At 43.2% G+C, this 12,510-nt stretch overlaps 1 protein-coding gene and 1 long non-coding RNA gene across 5 annotated transcripts in view; one reads left to right on the top strand and one right to left on the bottom strand.

The window, feature by feature from the left end:
- LOC135908258 (cysteine/serine-rich nuclear protein 1-like) overlaps positions 1-12,510 on the top strand; it is a 108,090-nt gene that overhangs the window by 86,390 nt on the left and 9,190 nt on the right. The gene's annotated exons all lie outside the window — the stretch shown is intronic.
- LOC139052979 (uncharacterized) lies at positions 3,369-10,873 on the bottom strand. The gene is made up of 3 exons (XR_011510154.1): positions 10,736-10,873; positions 9,101-9,237; positions 3,369-4,048 (listed from the first exon to the last, which is right to left on the bottom strand). It is a non-coding gene; the product is annotated as an uncharacterized lncRNA (long non-coding RNA).

The following is a 12,510-nucleotide window of genomic DNA, read 5'->3' as shown; positions in this document are numbered from 1 at the left end:
GTTTCTGTGCGGTCCGTGAGGAATGCAGTAATGTAGTTGTATGTGTTTGTCCGCAGTTGGTGGGCTGTGGTTTCCAAGTATGACGTGGTGTGCTGCGTTATCAGGCACTCCGTTGAGATCCAGGGCCAGGACCGTGCTCGCACTGCGAGGGGTGATGTGGTCAAGGGCTTCTTTTTTCAATTGGAGTAGAGTATCCTGCGTAGAGAGTTGCTTCTTGAAGCCGAACATAGGGTCCGGGAGCATGTGGATAGTTTCCAGCTACGGTTGATATCTCTTCAGAACTACATGCGCGGATCAATTTCCGAGACACGACATGAGGGAAACGGCCTTAGGTTCATTAGATTCGGGCTTTTTCCTGGCTTTGGGATGAGATAATGTCTGTGTGTTTCCACTTTGCCGGTAGGATACCTGGTTCCCAGCGGTGGTTGAAGAGCTCGAGTAGTGACTCGATAGACGGGCCAACTATGTTTCTGAGAACGCGGTTCGTCATTTCGTCTTCACAGGGTATCGTGTTTCTGGTAAGGGCGTGTAGGGCTTCTCTGATTTGCTGCATTGTGATCGGTTGGTCCATCTGTTGATTCGCGGTTCCATTGTAGGATGCTGGGGGTCCAGAAGGTGGCAGAGAAGTACCCGTGTTTCTCCCGTGTTTTGCGTTCCCGGTGATGCAGTGCAAAATTGCTGCCAGTTCTGGCAAGTGAGTTCGGTCGCGTACTCCTCTGCTTGAGTAGTGAGTTTCATAATGCGGATCCTTAGTTGCCGGTCCTGTTTTTGTTTTCAGCAGCGTTTGACTAGCCTGTGGCAAGCGTCCGATAAATAAAGGAGATGAGGATCTGCAGCTGGATTCTGTGGATAATGTAAGCCTTTGTGAATGTTTTTCGACCGATGCCTGGAGATCTCGAATTCATTGGTTTAGATCGTCGATGTGTCGTGGCGTCCTGCATTTGCGAAAATCGTCTCAGTCAGTGATTTCCTAATGTGTTAACGGGGAGCAATGTGGGTATGTATTATCGCTATGAGTATTGAATGATCGCTTCCTAGGCGTTCCCTCTGCGTTTGCCCACTCTCCGTGACTTGCTCCCCGGACGAGTGTCATATCGGGACAGGTATCCGCAGTGACGCTGCTGTCTATCTTAGAGGGCTATTGTGGGTCCGTGATTAAGGCGAGTTTCGAGCAGGGTTTCGTGTTGCCCCAAGCGGGATGAGCCGCATTGAAGCCTCGAACGAGAAGGGGTAATTGCGTTTCGCGGTGACAAGTGTTTTGGTGATTAGGCAACCTAAATGAGCATCTTTTGTTTTAGCGGGATTGTATAAATTGAGTATGAAGTGACTTTTCTCTTCTTTCTTGCTCCGCAGGATTTACAGAAGGATGTCGTCGATATCACTGCCGTCTATTTCTGTGTGACCGTGGTCAATATCATTGAGTGAGCGTTGCAACTGGGCTATTGAGCGCTCGAGTGCGCGATCTATGCTGGGAAAGAGAAGGTTGTTTTCCCGTCTCCTATAGGGCTAGAAATGCTGGTGGAACTTTCGTGTTACAAATATATGGTCGCAGTGTGCCTTGTCTTGGAGCGTACACTCTAAAAATTTTAACACCCTTAAGGGTGTAAATGGCCTGTCCCATGAGTGACACCCTTTTTGGGTGTATTGCTACACCCCAAGCAAAGGGTGCACATTAACACCCCACAAAAGAAGGGGTGTTAATATGACGTCACCTCACCTATGGGTGCAAAGCTAACAACACCCTTTCTATATGGGGTGTAACACAGACAACCACCCTTTCAATATGGGTGTAGCATGTGACAACACCCTTCCAAAAGGGTGTTATCCCTGCAAGTATTTTAGCGTTCACTACAGCCATGTAGTTAATGGGCAGACTAGCTGCTGTGAATGCTGCCTAGCCTTAGCTACGGTACTACCTTGTTCCGTATGAGCCAGAATCTGTGAGGCGTCGTCATATTGCGCTTCTGGTCCGTCATGTGGTAGCATAACGTGCAGCCCTTTCAGGCAAACAATTGAAGGTTTCGCCATTGCAGCAAGGCACACACGCCATGCTTTCGTAATCTTCCTCTGCAGTGATAGTACACTGCCGGCAGGATGCAGAGCGCAATAACAATGCGCGCTGCACGAAGGACACAGGATCTCCCGCACCTTGGTGCACCAGTACTTATAACTCCGTGGAAACAGCACACAGCCAAAAGCATAGTTACATGCATTTCAGAAATGATTAAAAACCTCCTTTTCTTGGTCAAAAATTTTCGCAACACCAGCTCGACCAGGAGGGAGACACCACAGCTCGCTGCTGTAGCTCATATTGAATGCAATAGAGTGCAAGCAATGCATGTATTGGCGACGGTAACAAGTGCAGTACTACAGAAGCATACGTTTGCCTGTCAAGCAGTTTTTTGTCGTTTTAAGCACATATTTTATACCTCTATTCATCAAAGTTGTCATTTATCTCCACGGGATGCTTCTACTAGTACCTTCACATATATGACATAAAGGTAGCACTGAAAGCCCAAGAACAAAGTGCTTCCACGTCGAATAATCTTTCAGCATTTACGAACAAAACAGCATGTGTAGCTGTGCATGCTGTTCAATATGTAAGCATGCACTATTTTCTGAAATATACGTATGCTCCATTTACTGACAGTGACCTGCTTATACCCAATAACTTAGTGCATTTTTCACTATGTGCTTGCATTGAATATTCTACAGGCATTGTAAGTTAAGCTACCAGAATAACAATCAGCTAGTCTAAGGTTACCTAATTGAACAAAATCATTGTAAAATTTGTGACGAAATGTCAGAAGTATTTATTTAATTCAAAAGAAATGGTTACATAATAATGTTTGCTCATTTTAAAAGTAAAAAGGAAGATTAGTAAAACCATACCAATACAAAGACATAAGCACCGAATAATGGCACAGGCTTGCTCAATTAAAATGTAAGCAGAACAGTTTTTTTAAATAACCTCACTACGAACTATCACATGTTTTCATTTGAAAAGCACTGCATCTTATTATAAAGCACAAAAATAACCGGTCACATAAGTAAGAACAAGTCTGAGTGTGTCTTTAACACAAGGATAAAAAGTTGGGCAAGTTGGTACAGTAACCTAATCTTGGATTGTAGCGCGAAGTGACACGGACACAGACTAGAAGCAGACAGGATGAGCGCTAACTCTCAACTAAATTTTTTATTGAAACGAAGTATATATATATATATATATATATATATATATATGTGTGTGTGTGTGTGTGTGTGTGTGTGACTGCAAAAAACCACAGCACATGTAAATGAATATTGAATACATAGTAGTAACATGAAGACGACAAACAAAAGCTATCAGCCATCAACTGCATGGCAAATCTGAGTGCAAGCTATTTTCTTATCAAGTATACCTGTAGGCATTGCGACCAATGTGCTCCCAAGATGTATGAGGCATTAGTCATTGCAGAGTTGTAAGGACATGACAATCGTAGGATGATTATGTTCTTGAGGCTTTTTTCCCCACTTTCCATCTTTTGAAACATGTATACTTTAGTCTTGAAAACAAAAATGCTACAACTGGCGTGTGATAAGTTTTGCACCTTATTTCCTAGCAGCTCACTGAAAAGAGCCACGATGACAAGTTTAAATGCTGTTACCTCATCAGACATTCAAATTTCTTAAACACAAACAAAACCAGATAGGCATTAGAGTGAGCATCACTTAAATACATTACATTGGTTTAAAGTTATTGCACCACTTTGAGCCAGGTAAAAACGTTAGAAACATCAGAAGTGTTAAGATTCTACGGCCAACCATGAAAACTAAATAAAAAAATCATTAAGCTGTCCTAAACGGGTACAGGAGCTTTACAACTGGCCATCTTGGTGATGGACACGCAGATAGATGAGCAGCCATTCCACTGAGACGAGAATGTTGAGGGCTTCGCATGGAAGTCTGTGAGACACTGCAGAGCAGTTCTTGGTCCACATGAAGGAGGTTGCTTGCATACACGTCTGGGCCACGATATTGAATGCAGTGTTACTGGAACCTTTTCCCCCTGCATTGTGGTAAAAAAGCATGGTTAAGTTTATACGATATTTAATATGCAAAAAAAGAGGTGAGGCATGCAGACAGGATACGAGAGTAGAGAAGTGAACACGAACGCGAAAAACATGAAAATTTTTATTAAATTGTTTTATTAGATAAAATTTTTATACTGTGTGTCATTCATTATGAGGGTTCATAACCACAACACATTTATTATATAAGCAGGTAGAATTATCAGCTTGCTCAGTTTGTACAAGCACGTTTGAGGCAAGAAATCGAGTTTCACAAACACAGCCTCAACATTCTTGATTGAAAAAGGAACACCTTAGATGACATGCAGTCCTGTGAGTGGGAATCGCACAGTTCAAGAAAAAGAAATTAGAACTCACAGACCGATCCTGAAAAAGGAATAAGCACCTGCTACTGCAAAAAGCGAATTAATTGGTAGGTTTTAGTAGCACAAGGGCATCTTTGGCCATTGAGCGCCAAGTCTATATTGCAAAAGATAAAGTTAGTGCATCTTTACAAAGCAAATATATAAAGATGACTAATGCCACTTTGCACTAGTTGCTTTGCTCTAGCGTGAAGTCATTTTAATGCATGCACACGTACGTACACATGCTACACCTAAGTGTAACAGCTGCAGAATTAAACTTGGGCAGCAACACAGTCGCGACCTTTAACCATTGATCACAAGCTGTACTAGTGACTGGAGGTAGTACCAATATCGCCAATGACTAGTTGCACTCTTTCTGCTCGACGTTATGCTGCTCTCGTTGTCAAAGATGAGTTACAGTCGGCATTGAGGGAAAGCTGCCCTCAAGAGCAGCTCTTATTTTTGTGTTATTTCTAACCAGAGACCAATGAAGTAATATATTTTTAGAAATACAATGACACCGAAAATTGAGTACGTAAAACATTTGGTACATTTTCCGGAATTAACTTGGGGGTTAACAGCTAAAGCGGCAATCCAGACACTAGAACATGTTTTGACATGTTTGCTACCAGTGAATGCTGGAAAATATGTTGGCATTCTGTAGTTTTGTCCAACAATGCAAAAGGGATTCTTAATAACTGAGGAAATAAATGGAAAAGTATCGTGAAGTATATTTCGTGAATGTAATGCAGAATCACTCAACTTGTGTTGCTATATAATCTCCACTTGATTAACCTGCACTTTCTGAACTAGTTCAGGAGGTACTGCATTTAACTACTCATTCCACCAGTTCAACGTGGTAGCAATTGCACGTTGTGATTTGTTTTACTTAGTGCAGGCTATGTACATGGCGAGGTCACAGCATTCCCTGCACTCGGCCGAAAAGCAGTGCATGTTTACGCAGCAGGTGTGGTGCCGCTTCTGCACGAGCGAGGCGCAGAAATCAGAGTTTCATACAATAATTCCTAGAGGGAACTCTGACGTTAGTGTCCACAGGAGATCAAACAAGAACGGCTGTACCAGCATGGAAATTATGGGAAGTACATGGATTTTGCCTAAACTTCGTCTGTTTGGCTTCAAACGGCTTTGTGACTTTGTATTCTAGTCATTTTCAACAATATACTGTGTAATAAATAAATACACATTAAAATCGTGCGACGACAGGATTCAAACACAGGAACTCTAGAAGAGAAGTCTGATATTGAAACCATTAAGCGACGGAGGCATGTAACGACAAGCGAGTGCAACGCCCTGATGAATTTATCGCGGGCATACTAGTGCCTTGAGACGCTTGGTGCCCTTCGATTTGGCTACCTGGACAAGCTCAATCGTTGCAATTAATAGCAATTGTACGTGTTGGCGCCGTCTTCTGCACTTCGAATAGTATAGACTGCGCTGAAATTTACGACAATAAGATTTATATAGCGTATAATATACGAAGCCACAAGAACGTCTGAATTCACAAGCACGAATATCAGACAAATCCATGTGCTTCCCATCATTCCCATGGTGGTACGACTGCAGCGCCAGAGTTCCCTCTAGTAATTACTGTAAGAAACTCTATGGCAGAAATCACCGAAGTGCCTAGCATTTTGTTCTGGAGTAATAAACTAAGTTTTGCTGGTCCCATAAAAGTTTTAGTGCAGTCACATGTCTAGTGGGCAATTGTATTTTGTATAAACATTGCAAAGCCAACTGTGATGAAAGTTCACTCTGGTAAATTATTTATGATCGAGTAGCATAGACTACTGAAGCAATCTCTGGAAGGCAAGTGAAGTAATTTTCTTATTAGCAGCCTTTAAACAGCATTCGAGCATATGACACATGCACGTCAGATATGCAGATAATATTTCCTTGACTAAGCAAGAAGCGATGCTTCATGTTCCACGAGGCTACTTCTATCAAAGCAGTATTGGTGCTCTCTAAAAACAATGCCAATGCAGATGATCCAAATATTTTTCAGGGGCAACAGCTATGCCAGAAATCATGCTAGATTAGTTTTTTTAAACACATGCTCAGACCATGTTAGAAGTGCTTCTTAAAATCCTCCTATTTATTAGACTAGTCATATATCTGTACACAAAGGCTACTAATTAGGTCCCATGCTATATCATCTTAACAAAAACTTCACTTAGTAATACACATGCTGTGATAAGATTTGAGACCACATTGAGATGCTGAACAAGGTGAATTCATTATTTTTAAAATGAAGCTCCTGTTCTTCCAAACGAGAAGAACGGATACTGAGGGTCAAAATTTTTCTGAATCACAGCTGGAAGATGCCAGGGAAGGCACGTGGAAACTTCTTTGTAATTTTCTATTTAAATGTAGAAATGATAAAAGGAAATGAAAATGGTAAAAAAAACAGGCATGGGGGGAGAACGAACCTACAGCCTTTGCATTAGGCATGTGCCACCGAGGCAGCATTCAACCGTCCACAATGGCCCCTCAGATTGTCGACGCTCGAACACGGCCGTAGTACCACAGTGGTTAGTATATCACATGCGTAATGTGAAGGTTATGGGTCCGTTCCCCACCAAGAGGTGGATATCTTTTAATCCACTTTCACTTACCTAGAATTCATCATTTCCATACTTCATATAAAAAACTTAAAACATGTTCCTCTATGCTTTCCTTGGCCTCATTATCTGCTGGCTTCTTCCAGTTCTGTTACTTCCAACACTTATACATATTCTAATCTGGTAAGTAAACAGTTCTGTATGATGCTGGAATGCAATATGAAACATTATTGCAGGGCCGTGTTATGTAGAATGCCTTAATTGCCCAGGCAAGGTGTATTTATGTCAATCTGAAAAAAAAAATTCCCACTCTAGGCAGAAATGCTGTGTACTGCTGTGTGCAACAGGGTTTAACGCAAACAACTTGTTCAGAAATAAACCCACCAAACAACGAGGAAATATGTAAACTAGATGAAAATTTGTGCAGTTGCATGTTAAAAATTTAGCACAGCAACCGATGTATACATAATGAAGGAAGCGCGAGGATGGTTTATTTTGGACACACGGGGCAATATACTTGAAAGATGCATATGAGCTTACATGTGGAGAAATATTGTTTATGTAGCAGCTAAACTACGAACAGGCCTAGAACACACTGATGCAAGGTGTCGAGCATGTAAATCTTATCATGCCCTTAAGTGAAAGAAACATGGCTGTTTCTCATGATTTGCTACATATGGCTGGCTCACACGACTTAGCCACTTCTATATATGCCTTGTAATTACCAGGTGGTCTGTATGACATGTGCAAGCTTTAAATATGTGCAAGTGCCACGTAGCTGGACAGCACCAAGGCAATGTCGTTTGCCATCGTTTTGAGGAAGTGAAACCAATTCTTACATTTCTTCTAATTATTTAATTAGTAACGATTACTTAACTGCTCAAATATTATATTCAAAGCAAAAGTGTCAGTGCGAAAATTGTAGAGCATCCTGAAAAATTCCCAATCCAGCTTTCTACTGCTCAATAGGTGCAACAAATTTTTCTTTCAAGCTAGAAAGAAGCCAGTGAACACATGCAAGAAGTGCCGTGCAACTAACTGCTCGTGCACCTGAACACCATTTGGCTCCTCCTTTCATGCTTGAAAAAAACTTTTTGAAAAGAATATTTTAGAAATTGATTAATTATTATTGACTATGTTTTAGGCAAAATGCATGAAATAGTGTGACTGCCACTGCCATTTTCGGCGACATGAATTGACTCCATTTTCATGTCCAAATCCAGCTATACATGGTGCGTGTTTTGAGCTGGTTCTGTAATTTAGGCTGGTTTTGACTAATTGAAGCTTCGCACTTTAATAATGGAGTCAAGTTAAAAAGAAATTGGTACATAAACGGCCACTGACAGTACTACATACTCCTTTAAGTTAGTGCAAAGTGCTTGTGAGCCAAGAAGTTGGTAGTTCTAAGCAGTATTTCTCATTTTGACCTGGTGTAATAGCCCACTTACTATGATGCCATGCTGCTCAGTCATGCTGGTCCCAGCTTCAATCTAGGCCATGGCAGCTGCCCTCCAATGAGGGTAAAATGCAATACCTCTTATGCACTTAGATTCTAAAGAAGCCAGGTTACCAAAACTTTAGGTTTTGGGATGTAAAAGCCCATAATTTAATTTTAAAATCTAAAAGTGCTTTATTAGGAGCAGGGGCATCATTTTGAGCTTTTACTGCACTGCCATGGCGCCAAGAAGCTCCAAGTAAATAAAAACAATTTCTTAGACAATGTACATATCTTGCAAACATTTACAAACACTTCTCTGCATGCACCTCCGTTGCTGTTATATTTAGATCCGTATGCCAAGGCGGGCTATGATGTTAGAACATGTTTCAAATTTTTTTTACCGCTTTAAAGTTGTTGGTTATGTTGCATCTCACTGTGTGTCGAACGCACATTTCAGTGCATCAATTTCTTCAGAAAGTGCACTCCTCTTTATTTATTTGTGCATGCAAAAAGGGTTCAGAACTGCTTTCTGAAGGTCTGTATAACAAGCAAAAAACAATTCTATGTAGGCTGCACAAAGAGAAAGGATTGGTTTGTAAATATGTTATTTAGTTCTTAAAAAAAGAGGCAGCTGTCAGTATTCTGTTCCAAAGTAAAAATTGCCCCTACCTGGCTCTGCTTCATTTTCCAATGTTGATGGTCCATTCGGGGGCACTCAACTGATAGGCTGCACTTTGACGATGTCGGGTGTGCTGTCGCCAGGCCCAAGGTCGATCGACATCCTCACCAAAAGTAGAGTCCAAACGCTATAAAAGAAAAATCTCATCATTTTGCTATCAGTTTTGTCATCTTGCGTATTTCACACACGGCCGTCAGAGAAATATTTCGTCACTTGGATACTGAAAGAAATTCAAGCATTTTCTGGCAGCCAAGCTGATGATGATGATGTGTGGTGTTTTATGGCGCAAGGGCCAGGTTTGGCCAAAGAGCGCCATGACAAGTGGTAATGTTGACGATGTATTATGGAAGATGTGACTTGGCTGTAAACTGGCCTAAAAATTGTCGATGTGAAGTGCGTAAAATCTACGTGCTATAACATTATGGCGATGACTAATGACAAATACTATTAACATTAAAATCCATCGTGGAAGAATGATGCAAAATAGAAAATATATAGGATGGTAAAATTACTTGGAGCACAGCTGCCTCGCGGGAGCCCTTGAAACACAAGGGCCTAGAGGCATGTGCTATACGAAAGAGCAATCACAGCGGCATCCTCTGAAGAGAAGGTGGCAGCCAAGCTGAATACACAGTAAATGGAGAACATTAAAGAGCAGATGCAGTTGTCACATTAGATTGATCAAGTACAGCAGAAATGGAAAATAAATCAGTAATACTGTGTCTGTTGGCTTTGAATGCAAGAAACGTAAAAACAGGGCCTTGCAGCCACGCCACTTGAATTTCCCGCGTTTGCTACACCTCACAAGTTTGGCATCGTCCGGTACTCGGGGATAGTAACCGCTTAAAATCAAGATGAACGAGCGTCAGCATAAATGAACAGGATACTTAACCGGGCAATATAGGCGCATAAAACAACTCACGTAGCGAAGCTACTGTCAATTACCCGATGACGCATCTGGGGGCGGTGCAGTTTGGGCGAACAATTCAAAAAGGAATGCGAGTTTCACTTGTTTCACGCCTACTAAGCTAACTAATTTGAGTTTCTTACTAAACTATACTGGATATTTACGCTCCGAATAAAACGCTGGAAATTTTGTTACCTCACATTGCATACGTATGAGTGAGGAAATTGCTTTTATTGTGTTCTACCCAGACGGCACGCAGCAGCTACCACTCTCATGCAACAAAAGCATGAAAGTGGCACTCGTGACACCGAAAACAAACACATACAGCGCCAACGTTACGCCCCTTAGAGTTGGAACTAAGCACGATCAAGCCATTTAGTTTTCTAGCTTTCATAACGCCATAAACACGACCTAACATCGAGCGAAAAAGCTCTGCTCTCGAAAATTATTACCGCTTTCAATATACACCTATCGCTGCCACAAGCAAACGTCAATGGGCTAACTATCCACAAGCCGCAGATTAGACTGACAGCAACATATTACGGTAACGTAAAACAATTTCCACGCTGACTTAGCAGCCGCGGTGTGCTCTAAGTGCCAAAGTTCTCGTTTGCCGCTCGAAATTCACACCATGATCAGGGGCACTGCATCTTTCACATAAAATATTGCACGCTTTGCTCCGGAGCTCAATAGGAGGGCGAAACGCATTTGCACGTACCTGAAATCCGCATACCGGAAACCCGTCGACGCTTCCGAGAACGGGGTGCACAGCCATACACCCGTACGGCGGCTTGACTTGGACGTGAGGCACTTCTATCAAACATTTTACATGCGACATGTTTCACACCGATTGCGCGAGCACCAGAAAATGACGCAGGCCGCATTGCGACGCCGAGCAGACGTGCAGCCACCGATGAGCTGTGTGCGCGGATTGCAGAGAACAAAGCCATACAAAACGTTAGGCGCGAGATGATGGCGGTTCTCGTTGCGGAGACGACGCGGACGAAGCAATGACGCGCGAATGAATGTTGCCAACAGTTGGTTCCGCGTTAAGCCGGCGGCGGTGGCTTTAGTGGCGTGTGTTGCGGCTGTCTAATTTTTTATTTCTTTTCCCCAAACAGTATAGCTAAGATCAGTTCTTTGTTTGAATTTTTAGTTGTGTCGTTTGGCATTATCTTTGTCTTTTTATGCTATTAAACGGCCAATTATGGCCTCTCAGGTTCGCGCGCGCCAGCTTCGCGCGCAAATCTCAGAGGCCATAAGACAACTCGTTAGAACATGCCGTTATTGTCGTTGTTAACGCTTCATCATCCTTTCTTCAACTGAGATAGAAAGGTAGTGTCCCTTTTCCTGGGGTTGGGAGGGGGCGATGAAGACGGCATCGCTCAGCGGGGGGTGGGGGAGTAGGTTGGTGTTGGTTCTTATCGCGAAATTCGCGAACCCTGCGATTTTTTTTTATAACGTAAGCATTTCTATACTTCCCCAACAAGAAAAACCATCCGTCCGCCAGTCCGTACCGCACAATAGCTTTCAATATAGAACCCGCGGCAGCGAGTGAATTCACCTTCGTGCTAGCTGTCGCTTCAAGGCTTCAACGCGACCGAAGCGGCGAGAGCACTGCGCTCACGAAGCTTTCAGCTTATGCCGCACTATGCGCTTTTCGCAGATCACTTTCAAGATAGGTGTGTGTGCGTCTGTTTTCAAAGCGAAGTAAATGGTGAGAACACAGCGCGTGAAGTTTTCAGCAGTGGGCACACTCTGTCCACAATGCAGTTCGCTTTCAAGATACGGTTCGCGCGGCCGTGCCACAAGCAGCCGCCGCCGGAGAACGGTTGATAATGGTTCGTCGCGGATGAGGAGAGATAAAGAGCGATAACGGCTCAAAACGAACGGAACGTCACCAGCGCGCCTGGCCCCGCCACCTGCCGTACTTTGCTTGCGCTGCCGACCAGAGCAGCCCGTGTCGCCGCAGCGCTGGCGCTTATACTTGTCGGATCAAGTCTCATAACATTGATAACGACATGGACTGCGTGTAGATGAGGAAGAGTCACAATGCTTACGCACACTTAGACAAATCCGAGAGGAGTTCATGGGTGATTTTTTTTACCGGAAATGTACAGTCAGCGGTGGGACCCAGAGTTGACAATGCCTGTAAGAGGGGTGCCAAGCTTTTTTTTCTTTTGTGAGAGTCTTGCCCAGCTCCCAAAGATCTGCTCAAGCTAAGACTTTCTGATGGCTGTATGTGTTTTTTTTTTATTGTCGCATGCCCTCGAACCGCCACGAATCCTACAGTGTAATGGCATTAATGCAGTATTCACGTCCAAAGGGAAATGCAGCCGTTAATTGGGCTGCCTAAGGTTTGCGGCCCGGCGGCAGCTGCCCTCCCGTCCCCCGTTTCCGTTGACAAGTTAGGAGGAGGGGTCTAGAGCAATCTTGCACCCCCCTGCCCACAATGGCGTAACCAGAAAATTTTTTCGTGTGAAGGGGGGGGGG

Source organism: Dermacentor albipictus, unplaced genomic scaffold, assembly GCF_038994185.2.
Source record: "Dermacentor albipictus isolate Rhodes 1998 colony unplaced genomic scaffold, USDA_Dalb.pri_finalv2 scaffold_48, whole genome shotgun sequence".
Classification (NCBI taxonomy): domain Eukaryota; kingdom Metazoa; phylum Arthropoda; class Arachnida; order Ixodida; family Ixodidae; genus Dermacentor; species Dermacentor albipictus.
This window is presented reverse-complemented; position numbering and strand designations above follow the sequence as displayed.